This window comes from Lithobates pipiens, unplaced genomic scaffold (genome assembly GCF_037356315.1).
Source record: "Lithobates pipiens isolate NorthernLeopardFrog02 unplaced genomic scaffold, aLitPip1_a1.2 Scaffold_22, whole genome shotgun sequence".
NCBI classification, from domain to species: domain Eukaryota; kingdom Metazoa; phylum Chordata; class Amphibia; order Anura; family Ranidae; genus Lithobates; species Lithobates pipiens.
Window position 1 is genome coordinate 15,701,245 of NW_027507784.1, and position 22,315 is coordinate 15,723,559.

At 46.1% G+C, this 22,315-nt stretch overlaps 1 long non-coding RNA gene across 1 annotated transcript; it reads right to left on the bottom strand.

Moving 5' to 3' along the window:
* Positions 1 to 339: 339 nt before the first annotated feature.
* Positions 340 to 22,056, bottom strand: LOC143923339 (uncharacterized). Its single transcript, XR_013261718.1, has 3 exons — positions 21,745 to 22,056; positions 7,498 to 7,561; positions 340 to 1,307 (listed from the first exon to the last, which is right to left on the bottom strand). It is a non-coding gene; the product is annotated as an uncharacterized LOC143923339 (long non-coding RNA).
* Between the last annotated feature and the right edge of the window lie 259 nt (positions 22,057 to 22,315).

The following is a 22,315-nucleotide window of genomic DNA, read 5'->3' on the forward strand; positions in this document are numbered from 1 at the left end:
TCAGTTTTGGATAGAGTTGAGAGGGATTAGACAGCGTGTCAAGTTTTGTTGTGGTCTGTGTCCCCCATTAAGGAGATTTAACCTCTCTCTCATATATATATATATATATATATATATATATATATATATATATATATATATATATATGTCCTGTTTACCATCATTGAATGTCAAAGTAAAAGAAAAATCCCAAAGTTTGGATTGTCTCCAGAAAATTATTAATGGAGAATTAAGTTCTGGTGACCTGGCTATGGGATAGGAAGTGGAGGGAAATCTCCACAATGGGGACACAAATAGGAAAAAAATAAAAATAAAAATAGGGATGATTTGCCTTTAGTTCTACTCACCATTCTTTTTTTTTTTCCATAAAGTTTTTATTGAAGAAATAAACGACAATAACAGAAACAAAATAGGAGACATGTGAATGCGGACGCAGCCGCTGCCGAAGATAAGCAAATGTAGACATAGCAATGTATAAAGTGATGTCTCAGGGTATACATTTCAAAGCATAACATTCATTTTTGACTTCATAGGTCAGGAATTATAGCTTGTACTTTATTATTGTTGCATTTTAGTTTTGGGCTGTTAGAGATCCCTAGGTGATTGAGGTTGGTGTCGATGTTTGCGCACTGATACGGCAAAGCATTAGTCTTCTAGTGACATTACATATGAGGATCTGGATCAGAATACCTGGGGATACTCAAATGGTGTGTGGAGTGGTGCGGGGCAGCAAGGGGATCAGTTCTACTCTCCATTCTTATGTGCATCATGTCCAGCTGACTGTTGGCAGCTCCTGATGCATTGGCACAGAGATGGCCTCTTGTTTAATGCTCACAGACTCTCTCAGAATTAATGGTTCATGTGGGGAGGTGGACCGTCTGTTGGTACAGCATGTAATTGCACGTAGGCAAAGTCTTATGAAAACATAAATAACAAGCATAAGAAAAAGATAAACAACAATGCAAACACTTATTTTCAGAAACCATGATGCCAAGTCATCAAAATTGTCTAATCCCTTAAAGGGGTTCCAGCCATTGTTATGAATATTCCTCATCTCATTTTGTAATTCTTTATTCCTAGCAATACTTTCAATAATTGCATCTGAATAATCAGGTATCAGGTTTTCAAAATCATCTTTCATTGACTGGCGTGAATCCATGTAGTCTTTCCTTCAAACTTTTTCACGAATCCTGTTGTCAGAAGTACCAAATGTGGCCCGTTGAATTTTTATTCGAATGGCTTTATAGCGTGTCTCTTGACAACCCCCCAATCACTTGGTTTGAGCCTGTGAAAACCTGCATCAGAATCTGCATTGGGAAAAAGATTTGTACTTAGTTTAACCACCTCAATACAGTGCAGTTACACCCCCTTCCTGACCAGACCAATTTTCAGCTTTCAGCGCTCTCACAGTTTGAATGACAATTACTCAGTCATCCTACACTGTATCCATATGAAACTTGCGTCCTTTTTTCCACACAAATAGAGCTTTCTTTTACTGGTATTTAATCACTAGTGGGTTTTTTATTTTTTGTGCTATAAATAAAATAAAACGTAAATTTTGTGAAAAAAAATGCCTTTCTTCGTTTCTGTCATAAATTTTTGCCAATTAATAATTTTTCTTCATAAATTTTGGCCAAAATTTATACTGCTACATATCTTTGGTAAAAATAACCCACATTAGTATATATTATTTGGTCTTTGTGAAAGTTAGAGTCTACAAACTATGGTGCCAATCACTGAAAATTGATCACTTCTGATCAGGCCTTCAGTACATCAGGTGTATCTCATTTCTTGAGACACTAACAAGTCAGGAAAGTACAAATACCCCCCAAATGACCCCTTTCTACAAAGTAGACATCCCAAGGTATTAAGTAAGTAGCATGGTGAGTTTTTTTTAAGTTGTCATTTTTTCCCACAATTCTTTGCAAAATGAAGATTTTTTATTTTTTTTTATTTTTTTTACTAAATTGTCATATTATCAGGTTATTTCTCACACACAGCATATGCATACAACAAATTACACCCCAAAATACATTCTGCTACTCTTCCAGAGTACGGCGATACCACATGTGTGAGACTTTTACACAGCCTGGCCACATACAGAGCACTAACATTGATGTAGTACCTTCAGACGTTCTACGAGCAAAAATTACGCATCTCATTTCTCAACCACCTATTACACTTTTGAAGGCCCTGGAGTACCAGGACAATGGAATTTCCCATAAAATTACCCCATTTTGGAAAGAAAACACCCCAACGTATAATCTGTGAGGCATAATGAGTCTTTTGAACGGTTCATTTTTTTCCAGAAGTTTTTAGAATATGTGGAAAAAAATTAAAAACGCATTTTTTTTTTTTTTTTTTTTTTTTTACACAAAATTGTCAATTTATAAGATATTTCTAACACATAGCATGTATATAGCAAAAATTACACCCCAAAATACATTCTGCTACTCCTCCCGAGTATGGCGATACCACATGTGTAGGACTTTTATACAGCCTGGCCACATAGAGAGGCCGAACATTGAAGTAGTACCTTCAGGCGTTCTAGGAGCATAAATGACACATCTGATTTCATTCCTACCCATCACACTTTTGAAGGTCCTGGAGCACCAGGACAGTGGAATTACCCACAAAATAACCCCATTTTGGAAAGCAAACACCCCAACGTATATTCTATGAGACATGGGCTGGAGATAGGTACTCGGGTACTCTGATGGCCTGGTGACAGGTACTCGGGTACTCTGATGGCCTGGTGACAGGTACTCTGATGGTTTGGTGACAGGTACTCGGGCACCCTGATGGGCCGTGACAGGTACTCGGGTACCCTGATGGGCCGTGACAGGTACTCGGGTACCCTGATGGGCCGTGACAGGTACTCGGGTACCCTGATGGACTGTGATTGACAGGTACTATGAGGGGTGGTGACAGGTCCTCTTTATTGGGGGGCAATCAGTATGATTGGTGTACACTGTATGCAGTAACGAGATGTTACCGCAATCTCCTCCTCACACACAGTGTGTGAGGAGGAGAACCCGGTAACATCCCGTTACCGCAGTTTGTTTACATTTTTGTGATCGGCTGTGAAAGGATCACAGCCGCTCACGTGGGTAAACAGCCGGCCAATGGCTGTTTACCAGCGTCGGTGACGAGCAGTGTTCCCGGGGAACACGCCGCCACCGACGTGATCACGCGCATGCACGTTGGGGTTGTGACCATCTGTGATCGGCCGTGACTTCATCATGGCCGATCACGTGGTAAACAGCCATAACGAATGGCTGTTCACCCCCTTCGGTGGCGAGTGGTGTCTCCGTGACACGCCGCCACCGAAGAAACAAGGATGCGCGCGCACGATCGCGCGCATTCCTTGTTTAAACGGGAGGCCGTCATATGACGGCCTCCCGCCACAATAGGTGCGCCGCCTGGCCGTCATTTGTGCACATAGGTGATTTAAAAATTCATTTGTGCACATAGGTGATTTAAAAATTCAATCAAGTTATATCAACCTTACCGCTACTTTATGGGTGATAAGGAGTGTGACGAGAGGGCCCGTGGAACTTGGAATCCCTTGTGCCACGTACACACGATCAAACAATCCGGTGGAAAAGTCCGGCAAACTCAAGTCCGCCAAACAATCCCCCCGTGTGTAGCCTCCGGCATACCTTTTTGACCCGAAAGTACGGCAGACTTAGAATGCCGTGTTGCACACCAATCTATCCGTCGGACTCGCATTTCGGCAAACAATCCAGCCGTGTGTGTGCCAGTCCGCCGTACTTTTGAAATGAGCGGACTTTTCCCGCCCGGAGAAAAGTCCGCTAATTTCGAGCGGGTCTCCAGGTAGGCGGGGCCCGCGAAGGAGACGTTGCTGGCCCCGCCGCCTGGTATGGACTTAAAGGGGAATCCCAACGCCGAAAAAAAAAAAAAAAAAAAAAAAAAAAAAAAAAAAAAAAAAAAATCGGCGTGGGGTCCCCCCCCCCCCCCCCCCAAGTCCACAACAGACCCTTGTCCGAGCACGCTACCCGGCCGGCCAGGAAAGGGGGGCGAGCAAGCGGCCCCCCCCCCTCCTCAGCCGTACCAGGCAACATGGGGGGTGCCTTGGGGAAGGGGGGGCCGCGCGCCCCCCACCCCAAAGCACCTTGTCCCCATGTTGATGAGGACAAGGGCTTCTTCCCGACAACCCTGGCCGTTGGTTGTCGGGGTCTGCGGGCGGGGGGCTTATCGGAATCCGGGAGCCCCCTTTAATAAGGGAGCCCCCCACCCTATGTGAATGAGTATGGGGTACAATGTACCCCTACCCATTCACCTGTAAAATAAAAGTACAAAAAAAAAAAAAAAAAAAAAAAAAAAAAAACAACACACGAGATAAAATACTTTATTGCACAGCTCCGGGGGTCTTCTCGCCGGACTCCTCCGCTATCTTCTTGTAGCTCTTTTGCTAGCGGAGGAGTACGGCTTTCTTCTTCTTCCTCTTCAGCCGCAATGCCAGGGACGGCCCTGCGCTGCCACTTATATAGGGACAAGGGGTGGTGACACATGGCTTTATGTCACATGGGTTGGTTCACATGGTGACCCCGCCCCCTTACGATGTCACAGTCCCCATGTGACACCGCCCCTTGTCCCTATATAACTGGCCGCGCAGCGCGTCCCTGGCATTGCGGGAGAACAAGGAGGAGAACGAGGAGGAGAACGAGGAGGAGAACGAGGAGGAGAACGAGGCCACAGAAGACCGGGCCACCGCCTGTAAAAAGAGCTATAAGAAGGCACGGTGGCCCGGCAGAAGAACCGAAGAGGGGGACAAGACCCCCAAAGTCGGTAGAAGAGGCCGGCGGCGAGGAAGAAAGCCGGACTCCTCCGCTAGCAAAAGAGCTACAAGAAGATAGCGGAGGAGTCCGGCGAGAAGACCCCCGAAGACGGAAGACCCCTGGAGCTGTGCAATAAAGTATTTTATCTCGTGTGTTGTGTTTTTTTTGTACTTTTATTTTACAGGTGAATGGGTAGGGGTACATTGTACCCCATACTCATTCACATAGGGTGGGGGGCCGGTATCCGGGGCCCCCTTATTAAAGGGGGCTCCCGGATTCCGATAAGCCCCCCGCCCGCAGACCCCGACAACCAATGGCCAGGGTTGTCGGGAAGAGGCCCTTGTCCGCATCAACATGGGGACAAGGTGCTTTGGGGTGGGGGGGCGCGCGCCCCCCCCCCTTCCCCAAGGCACCCCCCCATGTTGAGGGCACGCGGCCTGGTACGGCTCAGGAGGGGGGGCGCTCGCTCGTCCCCCTTTCCTGGCCGGCCGGGTAGCGTGCTCAGACAAGGGTCTGTTGTGGATTTGGGGGGGACCCCCACACTGATTTTTTTCGGCGTTGGGGTTCCCCTTTAAGTCCATACCAGGCGGGGGGGCCAGCGACGTCTCCTTTGCGGGCCCCGCCTACCTGGAGACGCGCTCGAAATGAGCAGACTTTCCTCCGCGTGTGTGGGCGAGTCCGTTCATTTCGAAAGTACGGCGGACTTAGTACGCCGTATTAGTCTGCTGAAAAAGTGCCGTGTGTGGGCAAGTAGCCCGTTCGGAAATTCCGACGGACAGTCTGGCGAAAGTCCGCCAGACTAAGTACGTCGGACAGACGGCTACGTGTGTACGCGGCTTTGGAAAGGTTGGGAAACCATTGTTTCAGCTCCCCAGGTCTAAGTCACCCTGTGTCCATTAGGGGCACAGGGTGACTGAGAAAATATGGCTTGGATTATTTTAAATGGGACAGTAATATTTAGCCACAATATCACCCAGGGTAGAGAAAAAAATAAATATAAATATATATATATTATATATATATATATATATCTCTTGGTTTGTTGGATTCTGAACTCAACCGGTTAATTGAAAGATCTGATCGCATTGGCCTCTGTACAATGTAGGAGACAGTTTGACTCCTACTTGAGCTCGTTCTATTTTGAGAAGGTGTCCTGTGTTTATACTTATAACGTATAATCAATCTACTGTGTGAAGCTCTGTGACAACAAGTCTGACCTGTAGTGAAATCCCGATTAATCACAACAATGTCCAAATGGGCACGGAGTCACATTGGCTGCTTTATGAGATTAGTTAATTTGCTCATGTTAATTTATGTTTCTGGTTATGGGTGGATATTTATAGTAATATGAGGGAGGAACCCCCTCTTCAACTGTATACAAGACTGTATTCTTGTTCTAATAAAACATTTTGAGCAACCAAACGAGTATTGTCTTGGTTGTGGTTGTCAACGGTTGAAATATCTGATATCTATATTTAGACTGGAAGGAAGCGGGATATGAAAAACACTCAGAGCAAGCTTTTCATACTCCTTGTAACGAAATGTTCCACACTCCGCCTATGTTATGTCCTTCCATCACCCCTTTCATCGCTTCTCTTGTAAAGTAGGTTCCTCTGTCACTCTCAAGAGTTTCAGGAACTCTATATCTGCAATTATTTCAGTCAAAATTCTCTCTTTTTTTTTCCCCTTGCATGCCTCCCTCGGATCTACAGCGATTGCACTTTCAGTACTTTGCACTTGTAGTGAAAAGTGGATTTGCCTTTCGTAAATGACCCCCTCCCTTTGGATTCTTTGGAAAGGGAAAAATTGCACTAGGGGTATAGGTTTGGGGAACCTCTACAGGACTCCATGTGTTCCTCAAAGGAATCTTTACCTCTTACCTGGGCAACCCCTTCAGATGATATAAAGACAACATCCTTAGCTGTGTGATCTGCTAAAATATTTGCTCTAGTGGTCATGTCACTTCCTTTCGTATACTCTTACCGTCAGGGCCTGGACCTAAACATCTGCACTGTCTGGCAGTATCTCTCACTGCTGCACCACCTCAAATGCTGGACAATTCCCTGCCTGATTGCTTAGACAACCTTGCCCTAGGCCTCATTTCTCTTGAACCCTTTGCTCCTCCTATGAATCTCCTATTTAAGCCATGCCTTTGCACTTTACTAAATTATTGTGCTCTCCTCCACTAATATCTTGTTTTTTTCACTCCTGCTGCTGTCCATATCTTTGCTTCCACTTGACTCCAGCCATTTATGGACTTGGCTTGATCCTTGACTAGACTTCCTGTTACTGACTTTGGCTTGTTCCTGACTACACCTCTGCTTGATCCCCTACTAGCTAAATCTGCAACCTGACCCAACGTGGAATTAGCATGCAGCAAAACTAATATCCACTTTAAGCAGCTCTGGGAAATACCAGTTACTGCTTAGCTCCCCGCACCTCAGGTTAGCCTGCATCATCTACCAGGATGATTTGCGTGTGTGTTTATCCTGCTTGTTGGTGGGAATCTCACAACTGTTATAGCCACTGGTCTCCTAGCCTGACCCCAGACCGTGACATTTACCTTCAAGATGGAAACTTCTGCTGGTTTCTGAAAGTCCACAAATAGTTGGTCTATAAAAGTTTTGCATGCCTCACTGGCTTCTCTGCACTAGTCAGAAATTTCTGTGCCTTTCACATGGAACCAAAGGCTTACCTATCCGGCTGTTACTGGTCTGCGTTCCAGATGGTCTCAATCAAGGTGTGATTCTTTCTGGAGACTGTGGATAGAGATAGAGACTGTAAATGAAGACAGACATTATTCCCCCCCAAGCAGAGGCCCTAGAGAATAAAATAAATTTGAGTTGCAATTTTATATGTCACACAGCATTTGCACAGCAATTTTTCAAGCTCTTTAGTGAATTTTAATGAAAAAAAATAAAAACACAATATTAAACCACTAGCCGACCAGCTCGTGCAGATATACTGTGGCAGTAGGCCGGCTCTCCTTCACGAGTCGCCGTATCTTTAGGGCAGCTCGTGCAAGTACAGTTGTGGGTGGTGCACTCCCGCTGTTCGATGTCCACCGGTGACCCGCGATCGCCTAATACAGAGACAGAGTGGGGATCTGCGTTTGTAAACAAGGCAAATCCCCATTCTGACATGGGACATGACAGATCTGCTGTGCCCAGTCATCAGGAGCAGTGATCTCTGTCATATCCCTAGCAGCCCATCCCCCCTACAGTTAGAACATGCTGAGGGAACACAGTTAACCCCTTGATCACCCCCTAGTGTTAACCCCTTCCCTGCCAGTGTCATTTTTACATTGATCATTGCATTTTTATAGTAACTGGTCCCCCAAAAAGTGTAATTTGGGGGTCAGATCTCAGCCGCAAAAAAAGTAATATAAATTATATAATTTATTTATTGTGAGGGGGGTTAGATCGGCAGCAGGTGTGTGTGACCCCTGGATGGGTTCACAACACAAGATCAGGCACAGCAGACAGCGTTGTAGGTGCAAAAAACAAAAGATGCGGTTTATTTATGCTACATGCAGTGAAACATATAACAGCCAAACAAAAATAAAACATGAAAATAAATCCTGGTCAGCTTGACCTCTAATTACACACGCAGACTCCCTGTCTAACAACTGAGTGCAGCCTTGTGCTACACCAGTCCCTGTCTCTGTTGTAGAGGTTTGCCACACAGGCGTTAACTCACCACACAGAACAGGTGTCACACTCCCCAGTCTATACAACACAAAACTGGTTCCAGGATGGAGCATCTCCCTAAGCATGCTGGGTATTTTTGTAGAGGTCTTAATGAGCCCACTTACTTCAGCTGGGCTCATTAACTCTTCCCCTCTAATTGTAAAAGTCTGCATAAAGCCTGAATCTAGGGCAGTGATGGCAAACCTTGGCACTCCAGATGTTTTGGAACTACATTTCCCATGATGCTCATGCACTCTGCAGTGTAGTGGAGCATCATGGGAAATGTAGTTCCAAAACATCTGGGGTGCCAAGGTTCGCCATCACTGATCTAGGGCATACATATTTTCCATCCTGGATACAACCAGGTGACTTTACCTGCATGCTGCCTATATATATATATATATATATATATATATATATATATATATATATATATATATATATATATATATACACACACACACACACACATATACACACACACACACACACATATACACACACACACACCATTACTAGTAAAAAAATTTAGTTTGTAAATCTATCCCATAGTTTGTCGGCACGATAACTTTTGCACGAACCAATTATATGCTTGTTGCGATTTTTTTTTTTTTTTTTACCAAAAATATTTAGAAGAATATATATTGGCCTAAAACTGATGAATAAATGTTTATTTTATATATTTTTTTGGATATGCATTATAGCAAAAAAAAAAATTATAAAAAATAATTCTAAAATGGTTGCTTTATGTTTTTATAGCGCAATAAATAAAAACTGCAAGTGAGCAAATACCGCCAAAAGGAAGCTTTTACCTCAGTACCTGGAACGTTCTCTGTCTCCTTGACAGTACTGGAAAGTTTGGATTCGCCAATGTTCTTCCCCAACTCAGCGACCAGACACTTCTAAGGATGCCGCTTGTCGGCCCTCCTCCGAAGAGTCCTCCCCCGATCGCTTACACGAGCTGCGGTGGCCCTACAAGCCAAGAGCACACCCGGACGCCTTGAATCCTCCCTCAGTTACTGCACCTCGGACCAGCCAGTTCTGAGACTCGGGAACAGACGGATCCCCACCCCAGACCAGACGGGTCTATCCGGGCTAACCAACAGACGCATGTTGCAGAGCGACGGACGCTCCCGTGACCGGGACCCCTCGCGGGGCTACCCCAGTCCAGACTTAGGAGCAGGCCGCTAAGGCCTCATGAACCAACCCTGAACACGTGACTTCAACATCTTAAGTATCCTTCCCCAGACTCCTCTGCGGGCCCGGCACACCCACCGATTGGCTTCCACGACCAGGCAGAACTCTAACACAGCCCAAACTGATGTCAAAGTTAAATCTATATAATTAACCCTCAGAACCCCCTTACTGTTCTGAGGCAAAAACTAAAATTTGTACATGACAGACACTTTGTCCAAAGTGTCGTCGCTACAATGTATTTTTTTATTTTTATGATAGAAATACTGTATTTCATAGTATGAAATATTTATACAATTCTAGTTATTTTCCGACTAAGTGACAAATATACACCAGAATTAGCTCTGAGCACAACAGAGTCAGCATTTCTGTGCTTACTTTTTTTTTTTAATCTTATTTAAAATTATTTTTTTTCCCTTAAACTAAAAAGGCAAACTTTAAGTTTGAGTAAAGAAGGATTAGAACCCCTTTCCGCTGTGTGTCCCCATTGAGGAGATTTTGCCCTTTCTATTTGTCCTGTTTACCATGACCATTGTATAACAGATGTACTATCCTTCCCATACTGCCTGACCAATCCCTACTCCAACCCCCACACCATTTCCCATTAAGAGAGACCAGACCAAGTAAAATTTTGGCCATAGCAGCCTCTTTATTAACCAATAAATTTAAGTTAACATAACCATAAAAAAACATCTGATAGTCGCGTTGGTCTTTGCAGGCATTCCACTTACCATCTGTTTAATAATGTACTGTGGTACCTTTTTATATACGATAATAGGCTTCTGGCCGACCTACTGGCTCAGAGACAAACCACTGACCGCAGTGCACCCGTTAACTGGAATGCCACCAGCGGGACCCATACCATTGATGGGTCCCGAACTCTCCTTATTCAAGGTTTCTTCATTCACCCGCAAAGACCAACATCCATGACAGCATCAAAGGGGAAAACTTTACCCTTGAGTGCCCCTCCAAACCCCCAACGCTCTCTGAATGACATTCTGTAACCCCAGGGCCCACATATCAATTGCCACAGAATGGCGGTGTACCCCATCACCCAGAAGGTACCTCCAAGTATTCATTTCCAGCTCTAAATGCTTGATGACCAGCCTCCCCATGCACAAATCTGCTAACACCCCGGTTAACCTTTTTACGAGCTTATTTGAGCCCCTCTACCAATCTGGCCACTCGCCAAGTCGTCTGAGCGATGATGTCAGAGCACACAATGAGCATCTCCAGGAAGGCCATGCGGAGATGCTTGAAATCAAAATTGATATCCTGCGATATGTCCAACATGGACCATAAGCCCAAATCATTGCCCCCACGTGTAACACCACAACGTCCGGTGGCCTGTCCAGTCATGCAAAGCGATACACTTCCGGCACCATCCTGCTCATCAGCATGCCTGGTACTCCCAACCAACGGACACAGGCTTCCTGTCTAGAAATGCCCAATTGTCTTTCCTCAGGTCTAACGTCTGCTCTTTTGCCACCCACAACCCATACAAGTGGCCCAATATACAGACCAGGCCTTGTGTTCAACCTGAAAGAGAAGAAAAACCCACCAACCATATCAACAACAGGCACGCAAAACATGTATAACATCCAAACAAGCCCTGTAAGCATCCCTTCCCCTGTAATCATTCAAGGGGCGAGGACGAACATACCACTAGAACCTACGCGATTCCCACCTACCAAAGCGCTTGACCGCCTCTGCACCCGACCCACACCTGGCTGCCTCCGTAGTGCCCCAAATACAAAAGAAATGAGATGAAAATTCTTTGTTCCCTAAACATTTCCGGACAACCGAAATTAATTGAAATCTGGACTTCGGGGACCTGTCTGCATGTATCCAAAATGGCCCCACCAAATTTGGGTGCACCGTTACAAACCCCTTCACCGGACATAATAGTCCAGCACAGAAACTACTTTAACCTTCTTCTCCATGCCCCTCTGATCCATTTGTGGACCTGTGCAGTACCAGGGATACCCCACCTTCCCTGCAGGTGACCTCCTGAGCCCCATACCCCCTTGTACCTTCTTGGAAGGACTAATCAGTTAAACTCACTTGGTGCCTTATCTAAAATTAAATTGGCCTCAGAACCTGTGAAATTCATTTGGGTTTAAAGGTATGGAGGTGGCAACCCTAGAGGAAGGACAGGCAACAGCAAAAGATAAGAATATAATGATCTATGCCTTCTGCCATTCTCCATGGTGAAGCCTTTAAACTCATAGCAGAACTTGCCAACACATACTTCGCTGTCTTCAGTAACAAGAAAAAAAAAAAAAAACTCCCCATGCTGTATGCCAGCTTGGAACTTCAACTTCTTCTGTACACGCTCTTGATAAAAGCTTACTTCCTCTAGTTCATGGCCTGGGCATGTTCCATATTAACAGCTTTTTTGCAATTTTTGTTTAACAATATTTTGTCGTTTTGAAATTTTTTTTTTTCCCCTAAAAAGCTGAGGACATCAAATACATTTGTTTATATAGGTTTACCCAAGAGATGAGATGACCAAATAGCTTTTAGGCTGTGTTCACACCAGTGCGAATTGGATGAGGGTTTCCCCATATCCAATTCGCATGTCAGAGTATGACCAGCTCTCTATGGGGCCGGTTTGCACATCTACAAAGCGACTCCGGTGCGAATTACATAGGAGCCCTGTGCGTCTTTTGGTCCATTTCAGGTCCTAAGTCAGCCAAAAATGTGGGCTGAAATCAGACCTGAACTGGTGAATGGAGACGCACTGGACCCCCTTCTGTGAGCCGCTCCGTACTGCTGTGCGCCTTAGGCCCCATTCACACTTGTGCAAATGTAGCACCCTGAAGTCTAGGCAGGGTTGCTCCTAAATTTACCTGCCAGGTGTATCTGCCTTGGCCAATTGAGTTCACCCTAAGTCTGGAATTGCTGCACTTCTCTGTTCTGCCGCTAGGTGGCCAGGTATCTGGTGACATTAGATAAGACAAGGGCAAAGCAAAAACAGATTAGGGGTATCTCAGCCAATGGGCAGGGGTTTTCTTAAACCCCTTGGCCTGCTGGGTGAACCTATACATTTGTAGAGTCAGGTGATCAGTGTTCTGTGCCACCTAGGCATCTGTCTGGGTGGATGTGTGTTGTGCTTGGGCTGCTAGGCCAGAGTTTGGGCCTATCCTGGGTACATCTGGCTGCTAGGCTGTCTGAGGGCCTATCCAGAAGCAAGAAAGCAGCATAGGGTTGGGATTGCGGCTTGCAGTCCAACCAGAAGTGGTGGTTCTGCCGGCTGGAGAACCTGTCGGAAGTAGAAGGGAAGCTGTCGCCACTAAAGGGACCAATCACCTTATTACCAGGGAACACAGTGAGTAGCTGAAGCAAGTACCGGAGCAGTATTCTCACCAACCGGGGACAGTGAAGAATTGAGAAACTTCAGTAGGTGCCAAGTCAGGGACCCAGCCAGCAGAGGTGACACTTGAGGAGTATCTGAGTGCCAATCCAGGGACCGAGCAGGGAAAACTGGAGTTAGTACTTACCGGTAACTCCTTTTCCGGTGGTCTTCCAGGACAGCCCTTGAGAGATGGAGCTCCTCCCATCGACACAGGAAACACATTGCCACAGTTCAAAAGGCGGTCCCTCAGGTCCCTGGTCAGTCATTCACCAAGAACCGAAGGATGGAACTGAAAAACATAAACCATAACAGGTAATAACATTAGTACATCACTACAATCAAATAAAAGGGTGGGATCGTGCTGTCCTGGAAGACCACCGGAAAAGGAGTTACCGGTAAGTACTAACTCCAGTTTTCCCAAGTGTTCTTCCAGGACAGCCCTTGAGAGGATCCCCAAGTACTTACCAGATTAGGGGGGGACCACGGCCTGGAGGACTTTCCTCCCAAAGGCCTGATCCTGACTAGACATTAAGTCCAGTCGGTAATGCCTTGTAAAGGTGGAAAAGCTTGACCATGTGGCTGCTTTACATACCTGCTCCGGGGTGGCACCAGCTCTTTCTGCCCAGGATGCAGACAACGCTCTTGTGGAGTGAGCTTTAACACCCTCAGGAGGATCTCTATTCAAGGCCTTATACCCCTCTGCTATAGCTAGCCTAATCCATCTAGCTATGGTTACTTTTGAAGCTTTCTGTCCCCTACGCTGTCCGGAAAAAAGGACAAAAATGGAGTCTGAGATTCTGAATGGATTTGTTATTTTAAGATATTCTAGAATACACCTCCTCATCCAATAAATGAAAACGTTCCTCTTTCTCATTTGCTGCATTTTGACAAAATGAAGGGAGGACAATATCTTGGGACCTATGGAAGCTAGATGCTACCTTTGGTAAGAACCCAGGGTCTGTCTTTAGTATGACTCTGTCTTCTAGGATCTGTAGGAATGGTTCCCTGATGGAAAGTGCTTAAATTTCACTGACCCTACGGGCTGAAGTGATTGCCACCAGGAGAACTGTCTTAAAGGTAATAAGCCTTAGGGAGGCCTCTGAGATAGGCTCAAAGGGTGACCCCAAGAAAGCTTTTAGCACAACTGCTAAATCCCAGGATGGGACTTTTGTGATTCTGACTGGCTTACGTCTAGCGACTGCCTTACAGAATCTAGCGACAAAAGGATTTTCCTGTAAGCGTTCATCTAAGTACACACTTAAGGCAGCTATCTGTACCTTAATAGTACTTAGGGTTAAACCCTTGTTTACACCTTCCTGTAAAAACTGTAGAATATTAGCCGTATTTATGTCACGGCTATTCAGCCAGCTATTAAATTTTTTCCAGACTTTTTTGTAAATAGCTCTCGTGACTGGTTTGCGACTCTGTAGTAAGGTCGCAATTACCTCGTCTGACAGGCCCTTACTCCTTAAGATTTCCTCCTCAGTAACCACGCTGACAGCTTCAGTGTGGCGACCTGCGGATGGTAAAGAGGTCCCTGCGACAGGAGGTCCTGTCTGTAGGGAAGTCTTAGAGGCGGACAATCTGTCAATTGTAGCAACGTTGTGAACCACGGTCTCCTGGGCCAAAAAGGTGCTACTAGAATCAAACAGGTTTTCTCCTTGAGGAATCTTGCTAGGACCCTCGGAATGAGATGAAGAGGGGGAAATGCATACGCCAGACTGAAAGTCCATGGAGTTTGCAAGGCATCTACCGCCAGGGGTTGATCTCCTGGGTTTAGCGAGAAAAAATTGGGAACCTTTGCATTTTTCTTGCTCGCAAAAAGGTCTACCTCTGGTTCTCCCCAGTGAGCTGTTATGAGATTGAATGCCTCTGGGTGTAAGGACCATTCTTGGTTCGAAATCCTCTGTCGACTCAAGAAGTCCGCCTTGTTGTTCAGCTCCCCTTTCAGGTGAACTGCAGAAATGGATTCCAGATTGGCTTCTGCCCACTGGAGAATGCGTCTGGCTACCAACATCAAACGAGGACTTCTGGTTCCTCCTTGTTTGTTTATGTATGCTACAGCCGTCGTATTGTCTGAACGGACTTGTAGATGGTGACCCTGTATTGCGGGGTGGAAAGCTAGAATAGCTCTCAGGATTGCCGTTAGTTCTTTCCAATTGGAAGAGAAACATTTCTCCTCCGGGGTCCACTTGTCCTGGACCCAGCTTAAGCCTAAGTGGGCTCCCCAGCCCCAACTGCTCGCATCCGTTGTTAGTGTTGAAGTGATAGGAAGGACCCAATGAACCCCTTTGTTTAGGTTCTCCCTGTCCTTCCACCACCAGAGGGAGCGTTTTACCTTTGAGGGGATCGATACCTCCTCCTCCAGATCTCTGCCTTTTAATTGTTCTAACAGAAAACCCTGAAGTTCTCTTTGATGGAACCTGGCCCATTGTACGGCTGGAATGGCTGCCGTCATAAGACCTAAGACCGACATTACTTCCCTCACCGTACACTTGGGGCTGCATTGAAGAAAAGATATTCTCTGCCACAGATTCAAAATCTTTTCTTCCGGCAGTATAATTTTCTGATCTACAGACTTGATCCAGTACCCCAGATACAGGATCTCCTGTGTTGGGGTTGTCTTGGATTTCTCCTGACTGACAATCCACCCTAATCGACTCAGACTGAGTTGAGTCAATTCCAGGTCCTGAGAAAGACGACTCTCTGAGTGGGCTGTTAGGAGCAGATCGTCTAGGTAGGGGATAATTGAGACTGATTGAAGCCTCAGAGGAACTAAAGCCTCTCCGAGAACCTTGGTAAAGATTCTCGGAGAGGATGATAGACCGAAGGGAAGTGCTCTGCACTGAAAGTGGTAAACCTTTGTGTCTATCTGCACTGCCATCCGAAGGAATTTCTGGCATTCCTCCCTTATTGGAATGTGCAGATAAGCATCCCTTAGGTCCAGGGTTGCCATAAATGTCTCTTTCTGCAGGAGATTCTTTATGGAATAAATGGACTCCATCCGAAATCTCTTGTAACGGATGGAGCGATTCAGTGGACGGAGGTTCATAATTAGTCTGAATCTCCCTGACGGTTTTCTTACCACAAAAATGTGCGAGTAAAAACCGTCCCCTTGTTCCTGAATAGGGACTGATGTCAATACTTCTTGATCTACCATTTCCCCTATTAGTAAAGGTAAGGCCCTGGCCTTTTCTGAGCGACTTGGAAGCTTTGTCAATGTTTTTTGGGGGTTGAACTCTTCTCTGGTTTAGAGGGTTCTTTAAAGGGACGAAAAAATTTTCTTTGAAAATTTTTCTTTTTTGCGGGAAAGGTTTTCTTTTTATCCGCCGTCCTAAGGCGGAGTCTAATTCAGGCCCGAAGACTAAGTCTCCTGTAAAAGGGACGCTGCACAGGCGGGTTTTAGACGCCGTGTCTCCCCCCCAGGTTTTCATCCATACTGACCTCCTTGCTGCCACTGAAAGTGCTGCAGATTTAGCCGTAAATTTTACGGAGTCCGTGGAGGCGTCAGAGATGAAACTGGTGGCCTTAAAAAGCATAGGGAAGGATTTCAAAAGCTCCCCCCTAGGAGTGCCTGCCTTTAAGTGTTCTTGTAGTTGCGATAACCAGAACTCCAGGTTTCTAGCTACACAGGAAGTGGCTAGAGCTGGTTTTAAGCCTGCCATAGAGGCATCCCAGGCCCTCTTTAAGACAATGTCTGTTCTCCTGTCCATGGGATCTTTCAGGTGGCCCATATCCTCAAAGGCCAGATCAGCCTGCTTTGAGATTTTGGACAGAGGGGCGTCTAGTTTAGGATTTTTATTCCAGACCGCCTCTGGGCTCTCATCAAAAGGGAACCTTCTCTTAAGGGATTTAGGAAAGAAAACCTTCTTGTCTGGTTCAGACCACTCCTTAAGGACAAGGTCAGAAAGCACCTTATGTATAGGAAAAAACCCTTGCTTTCTTTTTCCCCAGAGCCTCATACATTTGATCATGTCTGGATAACTGAGTTTCTTCCTCCTCAATTTCCAGCGTATCATAGATAGCCCCCATTAGCTCATCTACTTCCTCGAGAGATAATCTATATTTTGAGGCTTTAGATGCTGCTTGATCCTCTTCCTGACCCGAGTCAGTGTCAGAGGATTCGGGGCTAATCAACGTGGGGCTAGGCTCCCTGACCATACGGGGCTCCCCTGAGCTGGGTGTTGTAAGGCATGGTGAGGATGAGATTATAGTTGTTTTACTCGTGGAGGCAGCTGATCCCACGTCAGTGATTAACTCCCGGAGGGACTTAAAGGTCGACGCCATTTCCTCTTTAAAGGAGCCCAAAAACTTTGCTAAAGGGGAATCTGCCTCAGATTTAAGCAAGCTTGCAATGCATTGCTTGCATAGGGCTTAGTTAGAGCCAGAGGACAACCTATTCCCACAATTAGGGCACTTTTTGCGGCCTGTCTTGTCTTCCCTTGGCATCTCTTTAGCCTGAAAATAAGAAGACAAAGGATTTCTTAGCGTCAGCACCATGTCCCTCTTAGAATCACCACTAACAAACAACCTCACTGTGAGTAAACCGCCACCGTGGGGCACTACAGGGCCCAGCCTACAAACACCACCACTCCACTAGAGTAATAGCATGCCCAGCAGCCTACCTGGGTTTGGCTGGTGCCTGTCTCCACCGGAGTATCCTGGGGAATAGCCTCCATGGTCCCCCTCTGACGCTCCGAATCCCGCCGCTAATCCGGTATAGCTGGAAGCTGGTCGGGCTTCACAGGCACAGCGCTGGCTCTCCCTCTCCTCCTTGTACCCTTAGAGACCCGGAACCGGAAGTCTCGGCACGCAGTGATGACGCGGTTCCACCGGAAGTGAACGCTCGGCGTCTCCGACCCCCTGCAACGAGGAGGGAAGATGGAAGGTTCCACTTACCACTCCTGGGGGAAACCGGCGCCATTCTGCCCCTGGCCACCTCGGCACTGGAAGGAGGAGGGTAACGGGTCTGCTCCAGTTCAGCTGGACGGTACCCGAGCCAAAGAAAAAAGGTATGGACCCAAACTGCAGCCATAAACCAGGACCCGGTCCCTTAGGCTTGCAGGTTCTCAGGCAGCCCCTGAGAGGGGCCTCCAGGTTCCTGGCAACATGTTCCTCCGACTGAGGAAACACAAATGACTGACCAGGGACCTGAGGGACCGCCTTTTGAACTGTGGCAATGTGTTTCCTGTGTCGATGGGAGGAGCTCCATCTCTCAAGGGCTGTCCTGGAAGAACACTTGGGAAACAGGGGTGACGTTTGAGGAGGATACTAAGTAAGAAGATTGGAAGTGCTCACGGGATTCAGTGGCAGCGAATCACCAAGTCTAGTGAGAGAGATCTGGAGCTCAGTGGGCTGAGAATTTACAAGAAGTGATTGTAGGAGGAGTAAAGGAGTTTGTTACAACTTGTGTTAGGAACTGTTAAAGACTGTTGCCATAGGAGACAGCATTCCTGCACATGCAGATGTGGTGTCTTGCTGGAAGCCTTTCCCTGCATGGCTGTCTACCTGTAGAAGTCTCAGAGTCTGCTAATTGACATTGCAACTACCTGGCCCTAACCCTCCCTCACCAAAAGTTCTGTTCAAGAGAAAAATAAATCTCTTTGCATTCAAGAAGTGTCTGGCACCCATGAATCGACCTTGCACTACACCCACTATGCCTTGCAACCAACTCTGTACAGAAGGATGTCAGCTGTCCCTGGCTCTGGAGGTTCTCATTAGGAGGCCTGGGACCTCACTACACAACTTAAAAATCGTGGGATTTCCATTGCGACTTTACCTTGCAACTCAATGGGACTTTGAAGCAACTTGCGCAGAACAGAAAATAATTTTTGGTTTCTTTATTTTCTAACAAATTCCAATTTTTCGAAACGATTGGAGTTTGGATTGGTCGAAAATTAATCGATTGATTTGAACCCTGTGTGAAGAATAGCTGGTTGTTAAGGAGCGGACCTGGAAGCCGGCCACAGCGTCCTTAACCACTTCAATACCGGGCACTTAGACACCTTCCTGCCCAGACCAATTTTCATCTTTCAGCGCCGTAGCAATTTGAATGATAATTGCACCGTCATACAATACTGTACCCAAACTAATTTTTTTATCCTTTTGTTCCCACAAATAGAGCTTTCTTTTGGTGGTAGTTGATCACCTCTGCGGTTTGTATTTTTTGCGAAACAAATAAAAAAAATAAAAAAAAAGTTTCTTTGTCTCTGTTCAAATTTTTTTGTAAATAAGTAGGTTTTCTTCTTCAATGACAGGCACTGATAGGCGCAACGACAAGGTGGCACCAATGAGTACTTATGGGTGGCATTGCTGATTTAATTTGTTTCATGATGGTGCCAGTCAGTGCCCATTTGTGGGCACATTTGGATGGCCATGGGGTACATACCTGGCCATTCACCTGTTGCCCACTTCCCTTGTGGTCCTGGGGGCTTCCCTGGTGGTCTAGTGTGGGCATCCTAGGGGGGGCTGCGCTAACAATCAGCGCAGAACCCCCCCCCGTCGGGAGAGCCACTGCCCTGCTCTCCTCGCGTCTGTCAGACTCAAGTTAGGAAAGGCCGATCAACGGCTTTTCCTGTTTACATTGCGATTGATCATGTGGTAAAGAGCCTCTGCTCTTTACCGAGATCGGTGGAGCGGTGTGTCAGACTGACACGCAGCTCCACCGATCACCGCAATGTGCACCCCCACTGGGGTGCTGCGGCATGTTGTCCTGAAGGACGTCATATGACGCCCAGTCAGGATAACAGAATCTCTTCCCAGGTGTCAATCTGCTATTGACCGGGCGGGAAGTGGTTAACAATCAATGACTAATCAGCTGTCAGTGGGTTTGACCACTGACAGGTGATTGTGTGTTTAAAAAAAAAAAAAAAAAAAAAAAAAACACACACACCACACACAACTGCATGGCATTGCGCCCCCCCCCCCCCCAATGTCTGGTATGGGTTTTAAAGGGGACCCTATGCCAAAAATTTAAGAAAAATGGCATCCCCCCCAAAATTCATACCAGACCCTTTTCCAAGCAAGGAGCTTGGCAGCTCAGGAAAGTGGGGAGGGGGGGGGGGGGGGGGGAATGACAAGCGAGTGCCACCTTTCCTGAACCATACGAAGCCACATGTCCTCAACATAGAGGGAGGTGCTTTGGGGCTCTGCCCCAGCACCTTGTCCCCATGTTGATGGGGAAAAGGGCCTCTTCCCCACACCGCTGATCGGTGGTGGCCATTTTTATTTTGTCTTTCCCATCGCCGGCATTTTATTTTTAATTTTTTTAACCGGGGGGGGCCTGACAGCTGATGAATGATCTTATAAACACGCTGCAGATGGTTCCCCAGCCCGCCCCTTGTAGCGGAAGTAAACCCATCCATTTATTAGTTTCATTTCCAGCACAAGCTGGAAACTTAACCCTCCTATTGGTTGTGCTCTCAACCAAACTGAAAACCATCCAACCACAACTGATCACATGTGCAGCATCATGGCAGTTGATGATTAAACAGAGGGCGATATGGTGGCTTCCTTGGTTGAAAACGATAGGAGGGGTTTACTTACACTTTAACCACCGTCTTTTCTTCACACAGAATTTGAATTGGTCAATCAATTTTCGACTGATTTGAATTCCAAATTTTTCTGAAGATTTGGAATTTGTTAAAAAAATAAAATAAAGAATACAAATTTTTTGCGTTCTCCGCAAGCTGCACTCATCCAAAGTTGCATCTGTATGATGCAGGTGCGAATTTGAGGGTTTATATCGAGGTCTACGGACCTCAAGTCATATGAAAAAGTCAGACCAAAGTAGTGCAGGAACTACTTTGAAGTCGCTGGGGACTTGAAGTCGCACAGATTTGAACAGTACTCATAAGGAAACATGGGGTGCCACTTGTCATGCGACTTTGGGGTCCAAAGTCACACACGTGTGAACGGGGCCTTAAGTAAATGGGGATACAGCAGGGGGCAGTGCACTTGGGGTGAAGGCGTGTGGAGATTTAAGGGTACATGGTTTACATAGCAGAACATAACTCATAAGATAACAAATCGTCAACCCACCACCAGTCATATCAGAGAGAATATATATATATATATATATATATATATATATATACACCCACACAGCAATTTAAAATCGTACAATAGGTTCAGCATATGCTACATGTAAAATCACACACACTTAAATGAATGCCTTATTAGAGCACATGCAATGGTGTGTTGGAGGCACAGCAAAAAAGTGCCAACTGAATTTTTTTTTGTTAAATATTAGCAACTTTGCTGTGGGATGTCACCACCCTGCACTGTGCCGTGGCTCTAAAGCCCCATGCACACGATTCGATCTTCTGCAGATTTTTGTCTTCAGATTTACCAAAACCATGTAGTGCGAAGGCCTGCCTGCATACAAATTAAAACTCTTAAAATGTCTGACCCCATATTATATGGTTTTAGTAAATCTGAAGGCAAAAAATCTGCAGAAAATCTAATAGCGTGTATGGGGTCTAAGTATGGTTGACACCTCATCCCTTTAAACCCAAAGACATATTAAATCGCACAAGTTCTGTGGCTGCTTAAGGTGGTAATTAAACTCACTTGGTGCCTTATCTGCATTTTTTATTAGCCTCAGAACCCGTGAAATTCAAAGGTGATGAGGTGGCAACTTTAGGTCTAAGAGGTCTCTTACCTGTAGGATGCCACCATATTGCACTCTATTGTCTCTCACCTGCAGTGGTCTCTTCATCTCTTTATATCTCTGACCGGGTCTCCTGGGTTCGTATCGTTGGGTTCTCAGTCCGGCAATCTCACACTGTTGTCAGCCCTTTCAGCCTCTTTCTTTTGATTCCAAAGAGAGGAACCTATGTTGGTACCGTGTATGTTGCACACTGTCACGTCTGGATATCTCCCTGTGATCTCTTTATGGCACTCACTGCGTCTTCAGAAGGTGGTGAAAGCATGGCAAACTCCGCAAGTAGAAAAGGGGAAGTAATTCAAGGTGGCTGAGATGTTAGGGAGGAACACGCAATACCACCACACCCAGAACACATACAATCTCCCAGCACTCAACAATCAGATATAGGGGGCACAGCTGGAGTGGGCTTGATTTGTTAAAGCAGTGACCATCAATTCCAGTCCTCAGGACCCACTAACAGGCCGGGTTTTATGTATTACCTCGGGGGAGATGCAGACTAGAATACTGCAATCTCTGAGCAGCAAATTATATCACCCGTGATGCATTTCAATTATCTTGCAAACCTGGCTTGTAAGTGCCCGTTCACACTACCGCGACTTGTCAG